We start from the raw sequence: 25,596 nt of genomic DNA on the forward strand, positions 1-25,596 counted from the left end.
TGCTGTTCGCCATGTCAAAGATGTGAAAGTTTGATTGAATGATTGAAAGATTTATAGTTAATAAATGGGACGCTTTGCGTTCCCAAACAGTCATCTCTGTCCTGACAATCCCCTCCGTGGTAGCAGGAACCCCTATATACTACGGTAATTACACATCAAAACCCTGCGGCTTATAGTCGGGTGCGGCTTATATATGGAGCAATCTGTATTTTCCCCTAAATTTAGCTGGTGCGGCTTATAGTCCGGAAATTACGGTACTTTGCACCATGTTTGTACAAATAATAACTCATGTAAAATACAAAAGTCAACTCTCAAATTTTTAAATAAATCATGTCACACTTTGAACTGGACACCAAATCTGTTATCTGTTTCTTTGTCAGTTAGTGAAGACCAAGTCTTTCAAATATTTCCTTGGATTTTCAAATTCTATTTGAGTTTTGTCTCTCTTAGAATTAAAAATGTCGAGCAAAGCGAGACCAGCTTGCTAGTAAATAAATACAATTTCAAAAATAGAGGCAGCTCACTGGTAAGTGCTGCTATTTGAGCTATTTTTAGAACAGGCCAGCGGGTTACTTATCTCAAGCTTCTTAGAGTGCCATTTTACACTTAAGTCCTGAGAATTTGCGAAATTTAGTCCTACTCTCAAACTTAAGAATAAAAGCTTTTTATCAACGTTCTTAAGTCTAAGAATCACTCCTACTCTCCACGATATTTAAGAGACCTTCAGAGGTGTCTTAAGTGGTTAGGAGTTGCCAGCAGGGGATGGCACTGAGGCGAGAGAGACGTGCGCGAACGTTCAGGGAACGGAACAATGTTTTTTTTTTTTTTGATGACGAGCAGCTGATCAAACGGTATTGTTTAGACAGAGCGGATATTATTTTTGTCACAGATTTAATACTTTTCGATTCCTTGTTGATTTCTGCATGTGTCTGCAGTGGGCTAGTATATATAGAGCCACCCACACCAGTTTCAAATGAGTTGCCTAATTAATGAATTGGAAAGAAAATGTTATGACAGTAGCGTATGTGTGTGGCCGTGAGGTGAGTGACGTCAGTGAGTGTGTGGGCGAGAGAAGAGAGGGAGCGGTAGCGTGAGTGCCGGCGGGGACTAGTTTGTTTTGTATTATTTTGTAGTTTATTGTCAAAATATACACTCCCATTGTCCACTTAAATATTTCCAAGATATTTCTTTATTCTTAGACAACGGATTCTCTTCCGTGATTGGTCATTTCTATGGACACAGAAATGACGTCACCTAAAATTGCGTTTACGGCACATAGTAATGTCGTAATTCAGCTCTGAGTGTGACACTTAAGATTCAGTCCTACACTTCGCTGAAAGTGTGAGTAAGACGCTTGATAACTAACTTTTAAGTGCAGCTTTCAGCGAAGAATTTATTTACTCTTAAGTCAACTCTTAGCAGACTTCTTAGGAGTAATTCTAAGAAGCTTGATAAGTACGGCCCCTGGTCCTTACGGGCTACCTGGTGCCCGCGGGCACCGCGTTGGTGACCCCTGCCATAGACTCTAAAACTCTAGTGGAAACGGTGACAGCTCTAAAGTCATCCACCTGCTGCCTTGATGTTTTACCTACCAACTTCTTTAAGAATGTTTTTGACTGCCTATCAACAGACGTCTTGCAAATAGTTAATAATTCTATTCAATCGGGCAATTTCCCGAAGGCTTTCAAAACTGCAGTCATTAAACCTCTTCTAAAAAAGCGGAGCCTAGATGCCTCTGTTATCAACAACTACAGACCAATTTCAAATCTACCATTCATAAGTAAAATCATTGAGAAAGTTGTCCTCCAACAACTAAATCACTTCTTGGCTGCCACAACAACTTCCAGTCAGGATTTGGACCTCTTCATAGCACAGAGACGGCCCTTCTTAAAGTTTTAAATGACATCCATCTAAACAGACTCTGGCAAAACTTCAGTATTAATGCTATTAGGACCTCAGTGCTGCATTTGACACTGTCGACCACTCAATACTTTTGGACAGGTTGGAAAACTGGGTGGGGATCTCAGGCACCGTTTTAAGCTGGTTCAAGTCATATCTACAAGATAGGAACTATTTTGTTTCCATTGGTGACTTTGTATCAGAACCAACCAACGTAACATGTGGAGTCCCCCAAGGTTCAATCTTGGGGCCGACTTTATTTAACATCTATCAAATCTGTCATGTCTGTTTGATTGATTGATTGATTGAGACTTTTATTAGTAGGTTGCACAGTGAAGTACATATTCCGTACAATTGACCACTAAATGGTAACACCCGAATACGTTTTTCAACTTGTTTAAGTCGGGGTCCACTTAAATTGATTCATGATACAGATATATACTATCATATATACTATCATCATAATACAGTCATCACACAAGATAATCACATTGAATTATTTACATTATTTACAATCAGGGGTGTGGAGGGAGGGGGGGGGGGGTTGGGAGGGGGGATATGGACATCAAGTAGTGGACATAGAGAGAGAGAGAGAGAGAGATCAGAAGGCATAAGAAAAAGAAAAAGTATCTGCATTTGATTGTTTACATTTGATTATTAGCAATCCGGGGAGGGTGTTAGTTTAGGGTTGTAGCTGCCTGGAGGTGAACTTTTATTACGGTTTTGAAGGAGGATAGAGATGCCCTTTCTTTTATACCTGTTGGGAGCGCATTCCACATTGATGTGGCATAGAAAGAGAATGAGTTAAGACCTTTGTTAGTTCGGAATCTGAGTTTAACGTGGTTAGTGGAGCTCCCCCTGGTGTTGTGGTTATGCCGGTCATTTACGTTAATAATTGTGTTAATCATGTTTTTGTTTGGCCATGTTTTGCTTGCTTTTTGGACTCTCTTTTTAGTTCCTGGTTTCACTTCCTTGTTTGGTTTGGTTTCCATGGTCACCCATTAGTTTTCACCTGTCATGTCACGCACCTGTTTCACGTTTTGAGTCACGCACCTGTTGTTAATCATGTCTGTGTTATTTAAGTTACTGTCATGACTGGGTCTATGGCGTGGTTTGTTCTCCCAGAAGGCAACGGAAAATTGGCGCGTGCAAGACGTGAATTTAAATGCATGTTTAATTTTAACAATACAAAAAGGAATAAACAAAAAGCGCTCACAGCGGAGGTAAAAACTTGACTATGGAAACAAAAGGCGCGCACAAAGGCGGAAATACAAAACTTGGGCATAAACACAAAACTTGCACAAAGGCAGAAACTATGAACAATAAAACAAAAACACTAACTGTGGCATAAATGAACAAAACTTACTTGGCAAAGAACTGTGACATGACATGAAGTGGAGGGGTGAAAAAGTGCGAGGTCGCCAGGACCAACGACAGAAAAAACACAGACATGATTAACAACAGGTGCGTGACTCAAAACGTGAAACAGGTGCGTGACATGACAGGTGAAAACTAATGGGTGACCATGGAAGCCAAACAAAACAAGGAAGTGAAACCAGGAACTAAAAAGAGAGTCCAAAAACCAAGCAAAACATGGCCAAACAAAAACATGATTAACACAGACATGACAAAATCTTGCAAAATAATAACATTGACCATCATTGCTATGCCGATTTATACACATAGTAGGAATTTAAAAAAGGGAAAAACATTTTTTTGTGATGATAAAAAAATATCGATGTAAACATAGTAGTATCGACTAGATACGCTATTGTACTTGGTATCATTACAGTAGATGTTAGTGTAGATCCACCCATGGCATTTGTTTACATTGTGACGCCGGTGAGCTATTGTATCCTCCTACGGTGTGTAGTGAAGCATGTTTAGCTATTCCTCGTCCTACAGTGATAAAGGTACTTGTAAGAAACTTACTTTGTCGCCACGGAGACGAGGATTCGTGATTTAGAAGTAGCTAATACAGCTAGCCATGCCTTAAAGCATTTCAGTGTTGTAACTTCACCTTTATCTTTACTTTCTACACCAAAATGCGTCCATTCTCCCTTTTCTGTCTACACACTGTGTCTGCTTGTAAGTACTCTGTGTGTGTGCGCTGCACAACATGCTCCTCTGCTTGTAAAACCAACAATGTTACGCCGTGACGTCATGCCCGGGAACCGGTACTTTTCAAACAAAGTATAATACCGTTTTTGATTCATTAGGCAAGGCAAGGCAAGGCAACTTTATTTGTATAGCGCTTTTCATACACAAGGCAGACTCAAAGTGCTTCACAGACAACAAAGTGAAATGAAAGAAAATAAAAGCAAAATTAAAATGCAGACAATAAAAATAAAAACAGTGCAGACGTTAAAAGTTAAAAGATTAAAAGATTTAGCTGAAAGCTAAGGTGAACATAAAAGTCTTCAGTCTAGTTTTAAAAGTAGTGAGAGTTGGGGAGAGTCTGACATCTTCAGGAAGTTTATTCCAGCTATGTGTTGCATAGTGACTGAATGATGATCTCCCTTGATTTGAGTTTACTCTTGGAACCGCTAACAGATTGCTCTCAGAAGATCTTAGTGATCTAGAGGGCGTATATAGTGGGAGCATATCAGTGATATACTTGGGCCCTAGACCATGTAGTGATTTATATGTGAGCAGGAGGATTTTGAAATCTATTCTCTGATGTACAGGGAGCCAATGTAAGGATTTAAGAATTGGTGTAATGTGCTCACATTTTTTGGTCTTTGTTAGAACTCTAGCAGCAGCGTTCTGAACAAGCTGTAGCTGCCTGACAGTTTTTTTGGGAAGACCTGCAAGGAGACCATTACAATAGTCTAGCCTACTGGTAATAAAGGCATGTACAAGTTTTTCTAAGTCTTGAGCTGACATGAGCCCTCTAAGTCTTTTTACATTTTTGAGGTGATAGTAGGCCGATTTTGTTACTGATTTGATGTGACTGTCGAAATGTAAATCAGAATCTAAAATAACCCCAAGATTTCTGGCTTTATTTGAGGTTTTCAGGGACAGTGATTGAAGGTGTTGGATGACTTTAAACCTTTCTTTTTTAGCACCAAAAACAATTATCTCAGTTTTATCTTCATTTAGTTGTAGGAAATTTTGGCACATCCAGTGTTTGACTTGCTCAATGCACTGGCACAGAAGATCTATGGGGCGATAGTCATTTGGTGATAGCGCTACATAGATTTGGGTGTCATCGGCATAGCAATGATGGTCAATGTTATTATTTTGCATGATTTGTCCTAGTGAGAGCATATAGATGTTAAATAAAGTCGGCCCCAAGATTGAACCTTGGGGGACTCCACACGTTACGTTGGTTGGTTCTGATACAAAGTCACCAATGGAAACAAAATAGTTCCTATCTTGTAGATATGACTTGAACCAGCTTAAAACTGTGCCTGAGATCCCCACCCAGTTTTCCAACCTGTCCAAAAGTATTGAGTGGTCGACAGTGTCAAATGCAGCACTGAGGTCCAAAAGCATTAATACTGAAGTTTTGCCAGAGTCTGTGTTTAGACGGATGTCATTTATAACTTGAAGAAGGGCCGTCTCTGTGCTATGAAGAGGTCGAAATCCTGACTGGAAGTTGTTGTGGCAGCCAGTAGAAGCCAAGAAGTGATTTAGTTGTTGGAGGACAACTTTCTCAATTATTTTACTTATGAATGGTAGATTTGAAATTGGTCTGTAGTTGTTGATAACAGAGGCATCTAGGCTCTGCTTTTTTAGAAGAGGTTTAATGACTGCAGTTTTGAAAGCCTTCGGGAAATTGCCCGATTTAATAGAATTATTAACTATTTGCAAGATGTCTGTTGATAGGCAGTCAAAAACATTCTTAAAGAAGTTGGTAGGTAAAACATCAAGGCAGCAGATGGATGACTTTAGAGCTGTCACCGTTTCCACTAGAGTTTTAGAGTCTATGGCATTAAAGCTTGCCATCATTGCTGTGTTACTTTTGCCTAAATGGGGTGGTGATCCAACTTTTTTACTTGAGATATTGATGGTGCGTCTGATGCCTTCAATTTTATCAGTATAAAAGAATGCAAAGTCATTGCATTTCTGCGTGGAATGGAGTTCGGCTGGTATTTGTGTTGGGGGTTTAGTCAGTCTGTCAACGATTGTGAATAGGGTTTTGGCCTTATTTGTGTTGCTGTTTATGATATTGGAGAAGAATGTTTCTCTAGCACTTTTTAAGACTAAATTGTAGGCCTGGAGGCTCTCTTTATAGATGTCATGGTGAATATGAAGTTTTGTATTCCGCCAGATTCGTTCAGCCTTCCTGCACTCTCTTCTCTGGGCTGTTACAGCAGCAGATTTTCTCCAGGGTGCCTTTTGCTTGCCAGAAATCGTTTTAACTGTAACAGGTGCAATGATATCTATGATATTCACAATTTTGGAATTAAAGTTGCTTACAAGATCATCAGCATGACATGGGTTTAGAGGTGGTAGTGAGGAGATGGCGTTTTTAAAGAGGACATTAGCATGTTCATTTATGTACCGCTTTTTGACATTCTTTGATTCTGTTTGTGTGTCCGGAATTACAGAAATATTAAAGAAAACACAGAAATGATCAGACAATGAAGGATCAATCACAAGAACATCGGAAACATTGAGACCTTTTGTGATAATCAGGTCCAGGGTGTGTCCCTTATAATGTGTAGCCTCTTTCACATGTTGAGACAGTTCAAATGTGTCTAAAATAGTAAAAAGTTCTTTTGCGCCCTTGTCATTTAAATCGTCAATATGAAAATTAAAATCACCAGTTATAACCAGGCAGTCAAAGTCAGTGGAGATGCTAGACAATAGTTCAGTAAACTCATCAAAAAAATTTGCAGAATATTTAGGTGGCCTGTAGATAATTAACAAGAGAATTTTGGGAGAGCATTTCAACACAGCACACAGGTATTCAAATGATGTAAACTCACCGAGTGACATCTGTTTCCCCTGAAACATGTTTTTAAATATAGCAGCAACCCCTCCACCTCTTTTCCCCGATCTACATATATCAATGAAGTTATAGTTGGGGGGTGCTGTCTCGATCAGAATGCTTGCACTGTTATTTTGTTCCAGCCATGTTTCAGTTAAAAACATAAAGTCAAGTTTAGAAGTGCTAATAAAATCATTGACTAAAAATGATTTGCTATTCAGAGACCTGACATTGAGCAGACCCATCCTGATGGTGTTATTGACAGGCTTCGATGTTGGCTTTGATTTGGAGATAATAGGAATGAGATTGTTTAGGTTAGCAGGGTGGCTAAGTTTCCCAATGTTTACTCTCTTGGTAGTCACAACAGGGATGTAGAAGGTGCCATGATTTGATGTAGGCAACCTTGGGCCCAGCTGATAATGTGGTCTACTGCTGAACCCTTTTCTGTATCAGAAATATTCAGGACTGCTGTCAGGGCGAGGCGGGGTTTGCCGTAAGGGGGAGGGGGAGTGAGCAGCGTCAGAGCTGGGACGAACTACTGAAGGTGGACGTTGAGGGCGTGTAAGGGGTTGGCGTGAGAAAGGTGAAGTATGGCTGGGGGGTTGTGGAGCACGCCTTCGTGGAGGGGGTGGTGGAGGTGAGCGATGATCTAGGGGGGTAAAAATCTGAGTAGGGTGGGGCGTGAGTGGGGGTAGCTCCCGGAACTCCAAGGGGGAGAAGGGGGGAGAAAGGTCTACTTGAGGGAGGGAGAAAGATGGAGACGTGGATGGCTTGGGGGATGTGGGGGAGGGATCTTCACATGCATTCAGAATGGAGGGAGGGGCGGTAGAGGAGGATAGACACCTCTCCTCTTTGCTCTGGTGTATCTCATGGTCGACGTTCTCCTTTTGCAGTGGCGGTCCTCCTTCGACGTTCCTGATAGGCTGTGTTGTGTCTTCCTTCCTCGGTGGCTCCTCTTGTCTCTTGTCCTTGGCAGTGATGATAGATGCAAGATGCAGGAAGTGAAACATGTTGTTCATGAATAGCTTTACTCCCATCTTATTCAGGCAAAGTCCGTCTGCCTTAAAAAGATGCCTGCGGTCCCAGAAAAAGCTAAAATTGTCAATAAAATGCATTGAACGAGCAAGAAGTGCACTTGATAGCCACTCATTCAGCGAGTAAAGTCTACTGAATCTCTCAGCTCCTCTCCTGATTGGGGGTAGAGGACCACTGATAAAAACGTCAGCATTCACAGCGCTGACTGTTTCAAAGAGTTTATTGAAGTGCTCTTTCAGCTCTCTTGATTGTTGTTTTACAATGTCATTAAAACCAATGTGCAGGATGATATTTTTCACATTTGGGTGTGCAGCGACAATTTCCAGGATTCTTTTTTCCATGTCAGATACCATATCCTTCGGAAAGCAGAGTACTTTGGTGTTATTATTGCTTTTCATATCTTTTACAGAAAAGTCCCCCACAATCAGATTTTCAGGAGCTCTCGTTAGCTTTCTCTGTGGTGTAAAGTTAGCAGGTCTTACCCTTCTGCGTGGTGATGGTGGGTTATTCAGGCAATCAGAGGGGGATCCATTGTCCATCAACAGTGGGGCAAACCTGTTCTTTAGTTGGACACTTGCTTGCTGGGGAGGTTTATTGGTAGTTCTCCTCTTCTCAGCTGTCCGCTGCTGTGTCCTACGTGGCAGTGGAGTTGATGACGCAGTATGCCTGGCTGAAGATGGTAGCGCAGGCCAGCCGGTCAGATCAGAGATATCGGGGCGCTGGGTCCTGCCAGATATCCATTCTCCCTTGTCGCAGGGAGGTGGTCTTCTCTTTGGCTTTGCACCAAGTGTGTTCCAGGGAGGATTTTCACTGGTAGATTTATTACCCTCTACAGGGACCTCCCGTTTCTTCGTAGCTTCATTGTTGCTAGTTAGCTGGGTTGTAGCATGGTGCTGTCCAGTGTTTTCAGTCGACAGGAGTGCTAGAGTGGTGTTGTAGCCACATTGTCCATTCACTTCTAAATTCACTTCCAACCGATTCATTTTTATTTCCAACAGTAAAATCTTCTTTAGCAGTTTGTGGTAATCTTCCGTAGAGAAAGGAGGCATCTTATGCTGATTACCTTTAGCACTGTAGCACAGGCTCGGGCTCAGGCTTATCTTGAATGGTAGGCCTCCTCGCGTAGTGTTGAGGACGTCGTAAAAATATTGAAAAATGCCTCTGTTATCTAAAAGAAAATATAGTCCCACTGGTTTGGTAAGTATCCAAGAGCTGTTGCTCTTTGTGTAAGAAAATAGCAGCAGATAGTAGCAAAAAATGCAAGCAGAAGCAAGAGCAAGCGAGAGCAAGCAGAAAAGCGTCCATCCAGCGCAGAGGACGGACCAAGAAAAGTATTAGTACTGTGATACTATACTAGTACCGGTATACTGTACAACCCTATAACACACTTAAGAGTTTTTAATGAGCTGCTTTCAGCTGTGGCCTCAGGTCAATCTGCAGTTCTTGCTGCTTTTGATACGGAGGACCACAGCATTCTTCTAACTCGCCTTGAGTCTTGTGCGGGTAATAAGGGTCCAGCTCTAAAATGGTTCCAGTCATTTAAGACCAGCAGGAGTTTTTCTGTAGACAGATGCCAATGCTGCCCAAGATTCAGTTTTAGCACCTGTCCTCTTTTCTCTGTCCAGACCGTTCACCTAACCCAAGGCACAATACGTCTCTTTTCACCGTTTATAATAATCAGGTTGCTATGACGACTGTGCAGAACTGTGTACATGATGTACAAGAATGGTTGGGGGCCAATTGTGTACACTTAAAGGCCTACTGAAATGAATTTTTTTTATTTAAACGGGGATAGCAGATCTATTCTATGTGTCATACTTGATCATTTCGCGATATTGCCATATTTTTGCTGAAAGGATTTAGTATAGAACAACGACGATAAAGATTGCAACTTTTGGTATCTGATAAAAAAAAGGCTTGCCCTTACCGGAAGTAGCGTGACGTAGTCAGTTGAACATATACGCAAAGTTCCCTATTGTTTACAATGATGGCCGCATGAAGTGAGAGAGATTCGGACCGAGAAAGCGACAATTTCCCCATTAATTTGAGCGAGGATGAAAGATTTGTGGATGAGTAAAGTGCAAGTGAAGGACTAGTGGGGAGTTGAAGCTATTCAGATAGGGAAGATGCTGTGAGAGGCGGGTGAGACCTGATATTCAGCTGGGAATGACTACAACAGTAAATAAACACAAGACATATATATACTCTATTAGCCACAACACAACCAGGCTTATATTTAATATGCCACAAATTAATCCTGCATAAAAACACCTGCGTGTTTGTTATGCTAGCTCCTAGCTCCTCTGCTAGCTCCTAGCTCCATAGAACACGCCAATACAATTCAAACACCTGATCAACACACACAATCACTCAGCCCAAAAGACCGTTCACCTAACCCAAGGTTCATAAAGCTTATATATTTTTAAAAAGTTACGTACGTGACGCGCACGTACGGTACGGTACGTGTTATGCTAGCTCCTAGCTCCTATGCTAGCTCCTAGCTCCATAGAACACGCCAATACAATTCAAACACCTGATCAACACACACAATCACTCAGCCCAAAAGACCGTTCACCTAACCCAAGGTTCATAAAGCTTATATATTTTAAAAAAGTTACGTACATACGCAAAAAAAAGTTGCGCACATACGGTCAAGCGATCAAATGTTTAGAAGCCAAAGCTGCATACTCACAGTAGCACGTCTGCGTCTTTGTCATCCAAATCAAAGTAATCCTGGTAAGAGTCTGTGTTGTCCCAGTTCTCTACAGGCGTCTGTGTATCGAAGTCAAAAGTCCTCCTGGTTAGAGTCTCTGTTATCCGAGTTCTTCCATCTTGACTGCATCTTTCGGGAATGTAAACAAAGAAGCGCCGGCTGTGTACTGTTGTTGCTGACTACGTTTGAAAAATACGTCCATTTCGCACCGACAACTTTCTTCTTTGCTTGCTCAGCTTCCTTCTCCAGAATGCAATGAACATGATTGCAACAGATTCACGAACACAGATGTCCAGAATACTGTGGAATTATGAAATGAAAACAGAGCTTTTTCGTATTGGCTTCAATGTGGAAGGCATACCCGTGTTCCCCGGTCTACGTCACGCGCATACGTCATCCTCAGAGGCGTTTCGAACCGGAAGTTTAGCGGCAAATTTAAAATGTCACTTTATAAGTTAACCCGGCCGTATTGGCATGTGTTATAATGTTAAGATTTCATCATTGATATATAAACTATCAGACTGCGTGGTCGGTAGTAGTGGCTTTCAGTAGGCCTTTAAACAACAATAATAATTGTATTTTATTCATCCTTCTGTGACACTGCTGTTATTTTTTGTTTTGATGCACTTTGGTCAACTGGGCTTGTTTTTAAATGTGATAATAAACAATAAATGACTGAACTGAACTACTGTCTGTGCTATGGCGCCATCTTTTGGACGAGTTCGCTCACTGCAGATGCTGCATTGCCCTTCTGTTTAGACGAGTGCTTTCAGCCGGAAGCAGAAGGGCCATTCAGTCTTCTGGCCGTCCATAGCGTTTCTTCATTCATCCCTCTGAGCAACGTTTTACAATATAACTACAACAATTCTTACTCACTAAAGCGTCCCATGTGTGATGTCCATACTTGCCAACCCTCCCGCTTTTAGCGGGAGACTACCGGTATTCAGCGCCTCTCCCGATAACCTCCCGGCAGAAATGTTCTCCCGACAAACTCCCGGTATTCAGCCGGAGCTGGAGGCCACGCCCCCTCCAGTTCAATGCGGACCTGAGTGGGGACAGCCTGTTCTCACGTCTGCTTTCCCGCAATATAAACAGCTTGCCCGCCCAATGACGTCATAACTGTAGAATGATCGAGGGCGAGTTCTTGGTTTCTTATGTGGGTTTCTTAAACAGGACAAAACTGCCATCATGAAATTCAAGTATTTCTATTATTTATATGTATAATAAAATATATATATATATATATATAATATATATATATATATATATATATATATATATATAGCTAGAATTCACTGAAAGTCAAGTATTTCATACATACATACATACATACATACATACATACATACATACATACATATATATATATATATATATAGCTAGAATTCACTGAAAGTCAAGTATTTCATACATACATACATACATACATACATACATAATATATATATACATATATATATATATATATATATATATATACACTACCGTTCAAAAGTTTGGGGTCACATTAAAATGTCCTTATTTTTCAGTGAAGATAACTTTAAACTAGTCTTAACTTTAAAGAAATACACTCTATACATTGCTAATGTGGTAAATGACTATTCTAGCTGCAAATGTCTGCTTTTTGCTGCAATATCTACATAGGTGTATAGAGGCCCATTTCCAGCAACTATCACTCCAGTGTTCTAATGGTACAATGTGTTTGCTCATTGGCTCAGAAGGCTAATTGATGATTAGAAAACCCTTGTGCAATCATGTTCACACATCTGAAAACACTTTAGCTCGTTACAGAAGCTACAAAACTGACCTTCCTTTGAGCAGATTGAGTTTCTGGAGCATCACATTTGTGGGCTCAATTAAACGCTCAAAATGGCCAGAAAAAGAGAACTTTCATCTGAAACCGCGACAATATATTCTGTTGTTCATAAGAAATGAAGGCTAGTCCACAAAATTGTTTGGGTGACCCCAAACTTTTTGAACGGTAGTGTATATATACTATATATATATATGTATATATATGAAATACTGGAGTTGGTGAATTCTAGTTTAAATATATTCCCCTCTTAAACCAAGCCCCCCGCCACCACCCCCGACCACACCCCCCACCTCCCGGTATCGGAGGTCTCAAGGTTGGCAAGTATGGTGATGTCTGTAGGAGTATTTTCATGCATATTTGTACGTGCTGTCGTAATGTAATCAAGCTAGTGTCCTTAGCATTAGCTACTATGTGTGTTTGTGTTAGTATTAACTTACAAACCCCAAAAGCAGTGAAGTTGTCACGTTGTGTAAATGGTAAATAAAAAGAGAATACAACAAATCCTTTTCAACTTATATTCAATTGAATAGACTGCAAAGACAAGATATTCATTGTTCCAACTGGAAAACGTTGTTATTTTTTGCAAACTATTAGCTCATTTGGAATTTGATGGCCTGCAACATGTTTCAAAAAAGCTGGCACAAGTGGCAAAAAAGAGTGAGAAAGTTGAGGAAATGCTCATCAAAGACTTATTTGGAACATCCCACAGGTGAACAGGCTAATTCGGGAACAGGTGGGTGCCATGATTGGGTATAAAAGCAGCTTCCATGAAATGCTCAGTCGTTCACCAAACAAAGGACGGGGCGAGGGGTCACCACTTGTCAACAAATGCCTGAGCAAATTGTTTAAGAACAACATTTCTCAAGCAGCTATTAGCAAGGATTTTAGGGATCTTCACCATCTACGCTCCGTAATATCAATCAAAAGGTTCAGAGAATCTGGAGAAATCACTGCACGTAAGCAGCTAAGCCAGTGACCTTGGATCCCTTAGGCGGTACTACATCAAAAAGCCACATCAGTGTGTAAAGGATATCACCACATGGGCTCAGGAACACTTCAGAAAACCACTGTCAGTAACTACAGTTGGTCGCTACATCTGTAAGTGCAAGTTAAAAACTCTACTATGCAAATCGAAAGCCATTTATCAACAACACCCCAGAAACGCCGCTGGCTTCGCTGGACCCGAGCTCATCTAAGATGGACTGATGCAAAGTGGAAAAGTGTTCTGTGGTCTGACGAGTCCACATTTTAAATTGTTTTGGAAACTGTGGACGTCGTGTTCTCCGGACGAAAGAGGAAAAGAACCATCCGGATTGTTCTAGGGTGAAAGTGTAAAAGGCAGCATGTGTGATGGTATGGGGGTGTATTAGTGGCCAATGACATGGGTAACTTACACATCTGTGAAGGCACCATTAATGCTGAAAGGTACATACAGCTTTTGGAGCAACATATGTTGCCATCCAAGCAACGTTACATGGACGCCCCCTGCTTATTTCCGCAAGACAATGCCAAAGCCAGGTGTTACAACAGCGTGGCTTCATAGTAAAAGAGTGCGGGGTACTAGACTGGCCTGCGTGTAGTCCAGACATTGAAAATGTGTGGCAGCTAAAATATGAGAAGGGAGACTGTTGAACAACTTAAGCTGTACATCAAGCAAGAATGGGAAAGAATTCCACTTCAAAAATGTGTCTCCTCACTTCCCAAACCTTTACTGAGTGTTGTTAAAAGGAAAGGCCATGTAACACACTGGTAAAAAATGCCTTTTTTGCAATGTGTTGCTGCCATTAAATTCCAAGTTAATAATTATTTGCAAAAAAAAAAGAAGTTTCTCAGTGTGAACATGAAATATCTTGTCTTTGCAGTCTATTCCATTGAATATAAGTTGAAAAGGATTTGTTGTATTCTCTTTTTATTTACCATTTACACAACGTGACAACTTCACTGCTTTGGCTTTTGTAAAAAGTGAGTGTGTGTGGCTTATATAGTCCAGAAAATATTTCAATCGTATTTCAATTTGGGGGATGTGAAAAAAGTCAAATGTAGTCCCACAATACCTTGGCCAGCTTCTCCCCGTCCTCGGTCTTCACCACCCTCTCGGCGGCCATGTCCGACTTGTAAGCAGCAGACAGAAAAGAGGTGAAAGGTCACAGACGGACAGTGCTCCAAGTCGTACGCACTCCAAACATCCTCTTATCTGCCAGCCAGTCTGCAGATAAGAGGATGTTCCAGAGCTCCCTGCAGACTGCGGGCCATGACCCCGGAGAAGAGAGTCCTCTCCCCGCCACCAGAGGGCGCCTCCTGACAGATGAGTTATGACGGGAAGGAGACTTTCAAATCACCGAGGGGGTCTGTGAGGCAAAATGGCTTCATGCCAGAACACGCTTGACGAGGAGGATTATGACGTGACGTGAGGCAATGCATAACCAAGGTGATTATTATGCCGGGTTTTTCAAAATAAAAAGAAGCTTCGCTCACCTTGTTGCCCAGCACACATAATGACCACATCCTTCTGGGCGAAGTCGTGGATCTCGTTGAGCCAAGCCTTTAAGGACAGCAAGACAAGAGAGCGTTCAGAAGCACACTTGGACTGCTCCTCATCTTCACAGAGATGCAGGAAGGGCACAACCTTCACGACAGCTCCTCAACAATACCAAGATGGAGTCCTGGTTTGTACAGGAGACGTCTTTTTTTTTTAAAGACTTGAGGTTTTTATCAATGAAACCATCACTAGTCTCACTTATAATATGTGGAGCAGAAAGAAATACTCACACAAATATTACTTTAATTGTCGTGAAGGCTCCAAAATCACTATATATGTATGTATATGTATGTATATATGTATATGTGTATATATACAGTATATATGTATGTACAATATATATGTATATATATATATATGTATGTATATGCATGTATGTGTATATGTATATGTATGCATATGTATGGATTAGAGATGTCCGATAATGGCTTTTTTGCTCGATATCCGATATTGTCCAACTCTTCAATTACCGATTCCGATATCAAGCGATACCGATATATACAGTGGTGGAATATGAACACATTATTATGTTGTTGTGATGCCCCGCTGGATGCATTAAAACAATGTAACAAGGTTTTCCCAAAATAAATCAACTCAAGTTATGGAAAAAAAAAAGTGCCAACACTGGCACTGCCATATTTATTATTGAAGTCACAAAGTGCTTTTTTTTTTTTTAAACATGCCTCAAAACAGCAGCTTGGAGAGAGCATGAGGAGGTTGAGGTGGGCGGGGTTGAGGTGTGGGAGGTAGCCGGGGTGTGTGTATTGTAGCGTCCCGGAAGAGTAGTGCTGCAAGGGATTCTGGGTATTTGTTCTGTAGTGTTTATGTTGTGTTCTCCCGAAATGTGTTTGTCATTCTTGTTTGGTGTGGCTTCACAGTGCGGCGCATATTTGTAACAGTGTTAAAGTTGTTTATACGGCCGCCCTCAGTGTGACCTGTATGTGCTGTTGACCAAGTATGCCTTGCAGTCACTTGTGTGTGTGAAAAGCCGTAGATATTGTGTGATTGGGCCGGCACGCAGAAGGCAGTGCCTTTAAGGTTTATTGGGGCTCTGTACTTCTCTCCTACGTCCATGTACACAGCGGCCTTTTTAAAAAGTCATGCATTTTACTTTTTGTGAAACCGATACCGATAATTTCCGATTTTACATCTTAAGCATTTATCGGCCTATAATATCGGGCAGTCCGATATTATCGGACATCTCTAGTATGGATATATGCATGTGTGTGGATATATTCATATATATATAGATATATATATAATCTTTTTTACTATTTATATTACTATATTATTGTGTATGCACTTTAGGGGATCTGTTGTTGTTCTTTGAACCAGTTCACTGTAATAATGACAATAAAACTCTATTCTATTCACACATTTAGTTTTCTACACCAAAATTCATCTATTTATTATTCTTCTTCTTCTCAAGATTTTGTCACGCTCTACCTTACACATTTTTCACCCGATATCAAACTGTTCCAACTTCTAACTGTTCAGCCTATTCGGAAAACGCGGGCTCTCCCTTGACAAATTCCAAAAATTCCCAAATTTCCCCGAAATCAAATTTTTCGCCATTCAAAATGAATTAGCCTTTTTTCAATTGTCAACCATTTCCACATTTTTCAACCAATTCAAACCATTCCACCTTCAACACATTCCACTCATCCTGGACATTCAAACTATCATTTTTCCAAGTTCAAAAAAATTCCAGGAATTCCCAGTTTTTTCCTGTCGACTACTCCTCCCACATTTTTCAACCCACTTCAACCGTTCCACTGTCAAAACATTCCTCTTGATCAGGACAAAAAACTAAGTTGTTTTTTCAACTGGAAAAAATTCCCGGTTTTCCCGAAATTCCAGGAATCCTCAATACCATTTCTCAATTAAAAATGTTACTACATCAACATTTCTCAACCGACTCATTCAGAACATTAAAAAAAATGAGCATTTTCAAAAAAAAATATCCCGCTTTTACCGAAATTCCCAAATTTCAACATATTCCACTCATCCTGGAAGTTCAAAGTATCATTTTTCCAAGTTCAAAACAATTCCAGGAATTCCCAGTTTTCCGAACCCTATTTTCACCCTTTTTTCTGTCGACAACCCCTCCAACATTTTTCAACCCACTTCAGCCGTTCTACCGTCAAAACATTCCTCTTAATCAGGAAAAAACGAATTTTTTTTTTTTAACTGGAAAAATTCCCGGTTTTACCCGAAATTCCAGGAATTCCTTAATACCATTTCTCAATTAAAATGGTTACTACTTCAACATTTCTCGGCCAATTTGAAAAATTCCAACACTAACTCATTCAGAATTTTTTTAGCATTTTCCCAAAAAATTCCCGCTTTTCCCGAAATTCCAACATTTCTATGAAATTCCCATTGAAAAGAATGGGACATTTTGCAAAGTTCTACAACTCCCACATTTTTTAAAATCCGATTCAAACCGTTCCAACTTCAAAATATTCCGTCTGTTCAGGAATTGTGTGCTCTCCTTCAACAATTAAAAAATAAAATCTCGGATTTCCTAGAATTCCCAGTTTTTAGGGACATTTTCCCCATTCAAAATGAATTATCCATTTTTCAAACTTCCACAATTCGCACATTTTTCTACTTTTTGCAAACCATTCCACCTTCAACACATTCCACTCATCCTGGAAGTTCAAAGTATCATTTTTCCAAGTTCAAAACAATTCCAGGAATTCCCAGTTTTCCAAACCCTATTTCAGCCGTTCTACCGTCAAAACATTCCTCTTAATCAGGAAAAAACTAAGTAGTTTTTTTTAACTGGAAAAATTCCCGGTTTTCCCAAAATTCCAGGAATTCCTTTATACCATTTCTCAATTAAAATTGTTACTACTTCAACATTTCTCGGCCGATTTGAAAAATTCCAACACCGACTCATTCAGAACATATATTTTGTTTAGCATTTTCCCAAAAATTCCAGCGTTTCCCGAAATTCCCAAATTTTTATGAAATTCCCATTGAAAAGAATGGGACATTTTGCAAAGTTCCACAACTCCCACATTTTTTTTATCCAATTCAAACCCTTCCAACTTCAAAATATTCAGCCTGTTCAGGAATTGTGTGCTCTCCTTCAATAATTCAAACAAATTCCCAGATTTCCTAGAATTCCCAGTTTTTAGGGACATTTTCCCTACTCAAAATGAATGATCCATTTTTCAAACTTCCACAATTCTCACATTTTTCAACTGATTCAAGCCATTCCACCTTCGACATATACAACTCATCCACAGTCAAAACATTTCTCTTAGTCAAGACAAAAAAACAATAAGGTTTAGGAACTTGCAAAATTCCCGGTTTTCCCGAAATTCCATAACACAATTTCTCAATTAAAAAAGTTACTACTTCAACATTCTTGACCGATTTAAACAATTCCAACACCAACCCATTCATGCTCCTAATAGATTTAAAAAGAATTCCCATTTTTCCCAAATTTCCAAAAATTCTCACATTTTTCAACCGATTCAAACCATTCCACCATTGACATATTCAACTCATCCTGGAAATTCAAACAACCATTGTTCCACGTTCAACACATTTCCAGGAATTCCTGTTTTTTTCTAACCTTATTTCCAACCTTTTTCAGTGCGATAACTTCTTCCACATTTTTCAACCCACTTCAACCGTTCCACCGTCAAAACATTCCTCTTAATCAGGAAAAAACGAAGGTTTTTTTTTTAACTGGAAAAATTCCCGGTTTTCCCGAAATTCCAGGAATTCCTTAATACCATTTCTCAATTAAAATGGTTACTACAACATTTCTCGACCGATTTGAAAAATTTCAACACCAACTCATTCAGAACATTAACATTTTTTAGCATTTTCCCAAAAAATTCCCGCTTTTCCCGAAATTCCAAAATTTCTATGAAATTCCCATTGAAAAGAATGGGACATTTGCAAAGTTCCACAACTCCCACATTTTTTTGTTATCTGATTCAAACCGTTCCAACTTCAAAATATTCAGCCTGTTCAGGAATTGTGTGCTCTACTTCATTAATTCCCAAAAAAATATCGGTTTTCCCAAAATTCCAGGAATTCCTTAATACCATTTCTCAATTAAAAATGTTACTACATCAACATTTCTCGACCGAATTGAAAAATTCCAAAAACAACCAACTCATTTAGAACATTAACATTTTTTTTTTAGCATTTTCCCAAAAAATTCCCAAATTTCTTTGAAATTTCCAAATTCTATGAAATTCCCAAATTTCTATGAAATTCCCATTGAAAAGAATGGGACATTTTGCAAAGTTCCACAACTCCCACATTTTTTTATCTGATTCAAACCGTTCCAACTTCAAAATATTCAGCCTGTTCAGGAATTGTGTGCTCTACTTCATTAATTCCCAAAAAAAATCCGGTTTTCCCAAAATTCCAGGAATTCCTTAATACCATTTCTCAATTAAAAATGTTACTACATCAACATTCCTCGACCGATTTGAAAAATTCCAAAAACAACCAACTCATTCAGAACATTAACATTTTTTTAGCATTTTCCCAAAAAATTCCCAAATTTCTATGAAATTCCCATTGAAAAGAATGGGACATTTTGCAAAGTTCCACAACTCCCACATTTTTTTTTCATCCGATTCAAACCCTTCCAACTTCAAAATATTCAGCCTGTTCAGGAATTGTGTGCTCTCCTTCAACAATTAAAAAATAAAATCTCGGATTTCCTAGAATTCCCAGTTTTTAGGGACATTTTCCCCATTCAAAATGAATTATCCATTTTTCAAACTTCCACAATTCGCACATTTTTCTACTTTTTGCAAACTATTCCACCTTCAACACATTCCACTCATCCTGGAACTTCAAAGTACAATTTTTCCAAGTTAAAAAAAATTCCAGGAATTCCCAGTTTCCAAACCCTATTCACCCTTTTTTCTGTCGACTACTCCTCCCACATTTTTCAACCCACTTCAGCCTTTCCACTGTCAAAACATTCCTCTTGAGTAGGACAAAAAACGAATTTGTTTTTTTAACTGGAAAAATTCCCGGTTTTCCCAAATTCCAGGAATTCCTTTATACCATTTCTCAATTAAAATTGTTACTACTTCAACATTTCTCGGCCGATTTGAAAATTCCAACACCAACTCATCAGAACATATATTTTGTATAGCATTTTCCCAAAAATTCCCGCTTTTCCCGAAATTCCCATTGAAAAGAATGGGACATTTTGCAAAGTTCCACATCTCCCACATTTTTTTTTATCTGATTCAAACCGTTCCAACTTCAAAATATTCAGCCTGTTCAGGAATTGTGTGCTCTACTTCATTAATTCCCAAAAAAATCCCGGTTTTCCCAAAATTCCAGGAATTCCTTAATATCATTTGTCAATTAAAAATGTTACTACATCAACATTTCTCGACCGAATTGAAAAATTCCAAAAACAACCAACTCATTTAGAACATTAACATTTTTTTTTAGCATTTTCCCAAAAATTCCCAAATTTCTTTGAAATTTCCAAATTTCTATGAAATTCCCAAATTTCAATGAAATTCCCATTGAAAAGAATGGGACATTTTGCAAAGTTCCACAACTCCCACATTTTTTTTTATCTGATTCAAACCACTCCAACTTCAAAATATTCAGCCTGTTCAGGAATTGTGTGCTCTACTTCATTAATTCCCAAAAAAATCCCGGTTTTCCCAAAACTCCAGGAATTCCTTAATACCATTTCTCAATTAAGAATGTTACTATATCAACATTTCTCGACCGATTTGAAAAATTCCAAAAACAACCAACTCATTCAGAACATTAATTTTTTTTTTTAGCATTTTCCCAAAAAATTCCCAAATTTCTATGAAATTCCCAAATTTCTATGAAATTCCCAAATTTCTATGAAATTCCCATTGAAAAGAATGGGACATTTTGCAAAGTTCCACAACTCCCACATTTTTTTATCCGATATTCAGCTTGTTCAGGAATTGTGTGCTCTACTTCATTAATTCCCAAAAAATTCCCGGATTTCCTAAAATTCCCAGTTTTTAGGGACATTTTCCCCGTTCAAAATGAATTATCCCATTGTTCAAACGTCCACAATTCGCACATTTTTCAACCGATTCAGACCATTCCACCTTCAACACAATTCAAACAACCATTTTTCCACGTTCAACAAATTTCCAGGAATTCCTGTTTTTTTCTAACCTTATTTCAAACCTTTTTCACTGCGATAACTCCCTTCACATTTTTCAACCCATTTCAACTGTTCCACTGTCGAAACATTCCTCTTAGTCAGGACAAAAAAAAAAAAAAAAAAGGAAAATTCACGGTTTTCCCGAAATTCCGTAATACAATTTCTCAATTAAAAAACTGTCACTACTTTAACATTTCTTGACCAATTTAAACAATTCCAACACCAAACAACTCATGTTCCTAATAGATTTCAAAATAATTCTTTTTCCCAAAATTTCCAGGAATATCCCATTGAAATGTATGGGACATTTTTTGAAGTTGCACAATTCCCACATTTTTTAACTGATTCAAACCGTTCCAACTTCAAAATATTCAGCCTGTTCAGGAATTGTGTGCTCTACTTCATTAATTCCCAAAAAATCCCGGTTTTCCCAAAATTCCAGGAATTCCTTAATACCATTTCTCAATTAAAAATGTTACTACATCAACATTTCTCGACCGATTTGAAAAATTCCAAAAACAACCAACTCATTCAGAACATTAACATTTTTTTTTAGCATTTTCCCAAAAATTCCCAAATTTCTTTGAAATTCCCAAATTTCTATGAAATTCCCAAATTTTTATGAAATTCCCAAATTTTTATGAAATTCCCATTGAAAAGAATGGGACATTTTGCAAAGTTCCACAACTCCCACATTTTTTTTATCCGATATTCAGCTTGTTCAGGAATTGTATGCTCTACTTCATTAATTCCCCAAAAAATTCCCGGATTTCCTAAAATTCCCAGTTTTTAGGGACATTTTCCCCGTTCAAAATGAATTATGCATTGTTCAAACGTCCACAATTCGCACATTTTTCAACCGATTCAAACCATTCCACCTTCAACACAATTCAAACATTTTTCCACGTTCAACAAATTTCCAGGAATTCCTGTTTTTTTCTAACCTTATTTCAAACCTTTTTCACTGCGATAACTCCCTTCACATTTTTCAACCCATTTCAACCGTTCCACTGTCGAAACATTCCTCTTAGTCAGGACAAAAAAAAACAAAAAAAAAGGAAAATTCACGGTTTTCCCAGAATTCCGTAATACAATTTCTCAATTAAAAAACTGTTACTACTATTACTACTTTAACATTTCTTGACCAGTTTAAACAATTCCAACACCAAACAACTCATGTTCCTAATAGATTTAAAAATAATGATCTTTTCCCCAAAATTTCCAGGAAGATCCCATTGAAATGTATGGGACATTTTTTGAAGTTGCACAATTCCCACATTTTTCAACTGATTCAAACCATTCCAACATCAACACATTCCACTCATCCTGGACATTCCAACTAACACTTTCCCAACTTACAAACCAAAATCCAATTTTCCTGGAAAATCAAACTCTTCAACATTCAAACTATTCTTACATTCATACTACATTCTGTCAGCCTTTCACGTCAACTTCAGCATTGGAGCATTCACACGCAATTCCTCCAGGAATTGCCTGATCTAGTTGTATTTTTTGTTGTGTTTCCATCGTAAACATTCCATAAGCCACATTTCCACGCAGTGACATCACTACTCTGAGTCTGACTTTATTATAGACTCGAGTCGTTGGCGAAGGTGTGTCGCGCTGTAGAAGGAAGTAAAAAATGAAAAGGAGGGCGGAGTCTCACCCTGATGTTGTCGAAGGATGGCTTGCTGGTGATGTCATAGAGCAGCAGCAATGCTGGAAGAAAACAGGAGCACTTTAATCCCACATCAATCACAACACACACACACACACACACACACACACACACACACACACACACACACACACACACACACACACACACACACACACACACACACACACACACACACACACACACACACACACACACACACACACACACACACACACACACACACACACTCTTGTATTTGTTACCTTCTTGAGACCTGCGAAAAATGGCCACCTCTTTAGGACCACAATTTCTAGATATATACAGATTTATATTTACAACATTAATAATATATACATACTATGCAAATCTAAAAAAGGTAAGCTTTTAGTTATTTAAAAAAAAAATTATTTGCAATTATTTTTTCATCTTCATTATTTACTTCACAGTATGTCTCTATATACAAACCCCAAAACCAGTGGAAACTGTGGACGTGGTGTTCTCTGGACCAAAGAGGAAAAGAACCAATCCGGACTGTTCTAGGGTGAAAGTGTAAAAGGCAGCATGTGTGATGGTATGGGGGTGTATTAGTGGCCAAGACATGGGTAACTTACACATCTGTGAAGGCACCATTAATGCTGAAAGGTACATACAGCTTTTGGAGCAACATATGTTGCCATCCAAGCAACGTTATCATGGACGCCCCTGCTTATTTCAGCAAAACAATGCCAAGCCAGGTGTTACAACAACGTGGCTTCATAGTAAAAGAGTGCGGGTACTAGACTGGCCTGCCTGTAGTCCAGACGTTGAAAATGTGTGAAGGCTTCAAATATGAGAAGGGAGACTGTTGAACAACTTAAGCTGTACATCAAGCAAGAATGGGAAAGAATTCCACTTAAAAAATGTGTCTCCTCAGTTCCCAAACCTTTACTGAGTGTTGTTCAAAGGAAAGGCCATGTAACACACAGGTAAAAATGCCTTTTTTGCAATGTGTTGCTGCCATTAAATTGTAAGTTAACGATTATTTGCAAAAGAAAATGAAGTTTCTCTGTGTGAACATGAAATATCTTGTCTTTGCAGTCTATTCAATTGAATATAAGTTGAAAAGGATTTGTTGTATTCTATTTTTATTGACCATTTACACAACCTGACAACTTCACTGCTTTTGGGTTTTTTACATATTTATTTTATTTGGCCAAAGGGGGCGTACTTCAATTTCTTACACACACTTATGTTGGCCAGAGGGGGGAGCCCTTTTAAAATCGACAGTCCATTTGAAAGATCTCTCCTTTTTGGGACCGCCCTAATTTTAATAGATTTCACCACCAGGTGCGCAAATGAGATCTCTATTTGTTGTTTTTTGTAATGTGCTTAAGGCCGATGACACGCGAGTCACAGACCACAGACTAGACTTAGACTTCCTTTTATTGTCATTCAAATTTAAACTTTACAGTAGATAAGAACAAAATGTTGTTGCGTTAGCTCCTTGTAGTTGGCCCCTGTGCCGCACTTTGGGCAACCCAGCTGTAGAAGCTAACTGTTAATGGCCACAATAGTCTTAGTAGCGTAGTGTAGTTGTTCATCCTGTGGTCACATACGGGACGCGGGTTGTCTTACGTCAGCACCAGAAGTCGTAAAATCAGCCGTTCACCTGGCGGGTTTTTTCAGGGATGAATAAGGAAAGTCCTTCTTTAGCTGCCGTCTTGTTTGATCATATATTGCTGCCTTTGCACCTGTCAGTGTTTGCTGTTGTATGCACATTAAATCAACAAAAAAATCCTGACTTTGGAGCAATGTTCACGGACTTTAGTATTTGGCTCACTATTAGATGCAATGGTTTTCCGTATTGGGACCATGATTTATGTCCTAACTTGCTCAAAATCGTGACTTTGGAGCAATGTTCACAGACTCTAGTGTTTGGCTCACTATTAGATGCAATGGTTTTCCGTATTGGGACCATGATTTCGGTCCTAACTTGCTCAAAATCGTGACTTCGGAGCAATGTCCACGGACTCTAGTATTTGGCTCACTATTAGATGCAATGGTTTTCTGTATTGAGACCATGATTTCGGTCCTAACTTGCTCAAAATCCTGACTTTGGAGCAATATTCACGGACTCTAGTATTTGGCTCACTATTAGATGCAATGGTTTTCCGTATTGGGACCATGATTTATGTCCTAACTTGCTCAAAATCGTGACTTTGGAGCAATGTTCACGGACTCTAGTGTTTGGCTCACTATTAGATGCAATGGGTTTCCGTATTGGGACCATGATTTATGTCCTAACTTGCTCAAAATCCTGACTTTGGAGCAATATTCACGGACTCTAGTATTTGGCTCACTATTAGATGCAATGGTTTTCCGTATTGGGACCATGATTTATGTCCTAACTTGCTCAAAATCGTGACTTTGGAGCAATGTTCACGGACTCTAGTATTTGGCTCACTATTAGATGCAATGGTTTTCCGTATTGGGACCATGACTTCGGTCCTAACTTGCTCAAAATCGTGACTTTGCAGCAATGTTCACGGACTCTAGTGTTTGGCTCACTATTAGATGCAATAGCTTTCCGTATTGGGACCATGATTTCGGTCCTAACTTGCTCAAAATCGTGACTTTAGAGCAATGTTCACGGACTCTAGTATTTGGCTCACTATTAGACGCAATGGTTTTCCGTATTGGGACCATGATTTCGGTCCTAACTTGCTCAAAATCGTGACTTTGGAGCAATGTTCACGGACTCTAGTGTTTGGCTCACTATTAGATGCAATGGTTTTCCGTATTGGGACCATGATTTCGGTCCTAACTTGCTCAAAATCGTGACTTTGGAGCAATGTT

General features: G+C 39.2%; 1 pseudogene; it reads right to left on the reverse strand.

The window, feature by feature from the left end:
- LOC133642865 (ras-related protein Rab-37-like) overlaps positions 1 to 25,596 on the reverse strand; it is a 76,284-nt pseudogene that overhangs the window by 20,561 nt on the left and 30,127 nt on the right.

This window comes from Entelurus aequoreus, linkage group LG25 (assembly GCF_033978785.1).
Source record: "Entelurus aequoreus isolate RoL-2023_Sb linkage group LG25, RoL_Eaeq_v1.1, whole genome shotgun sequence".
NCBI lineage: Eukaryota > Metazoa > Chordata > Actinopteri > Syngnathiformes > Syngnathidae > Entelurus > Entelurus aequoreus.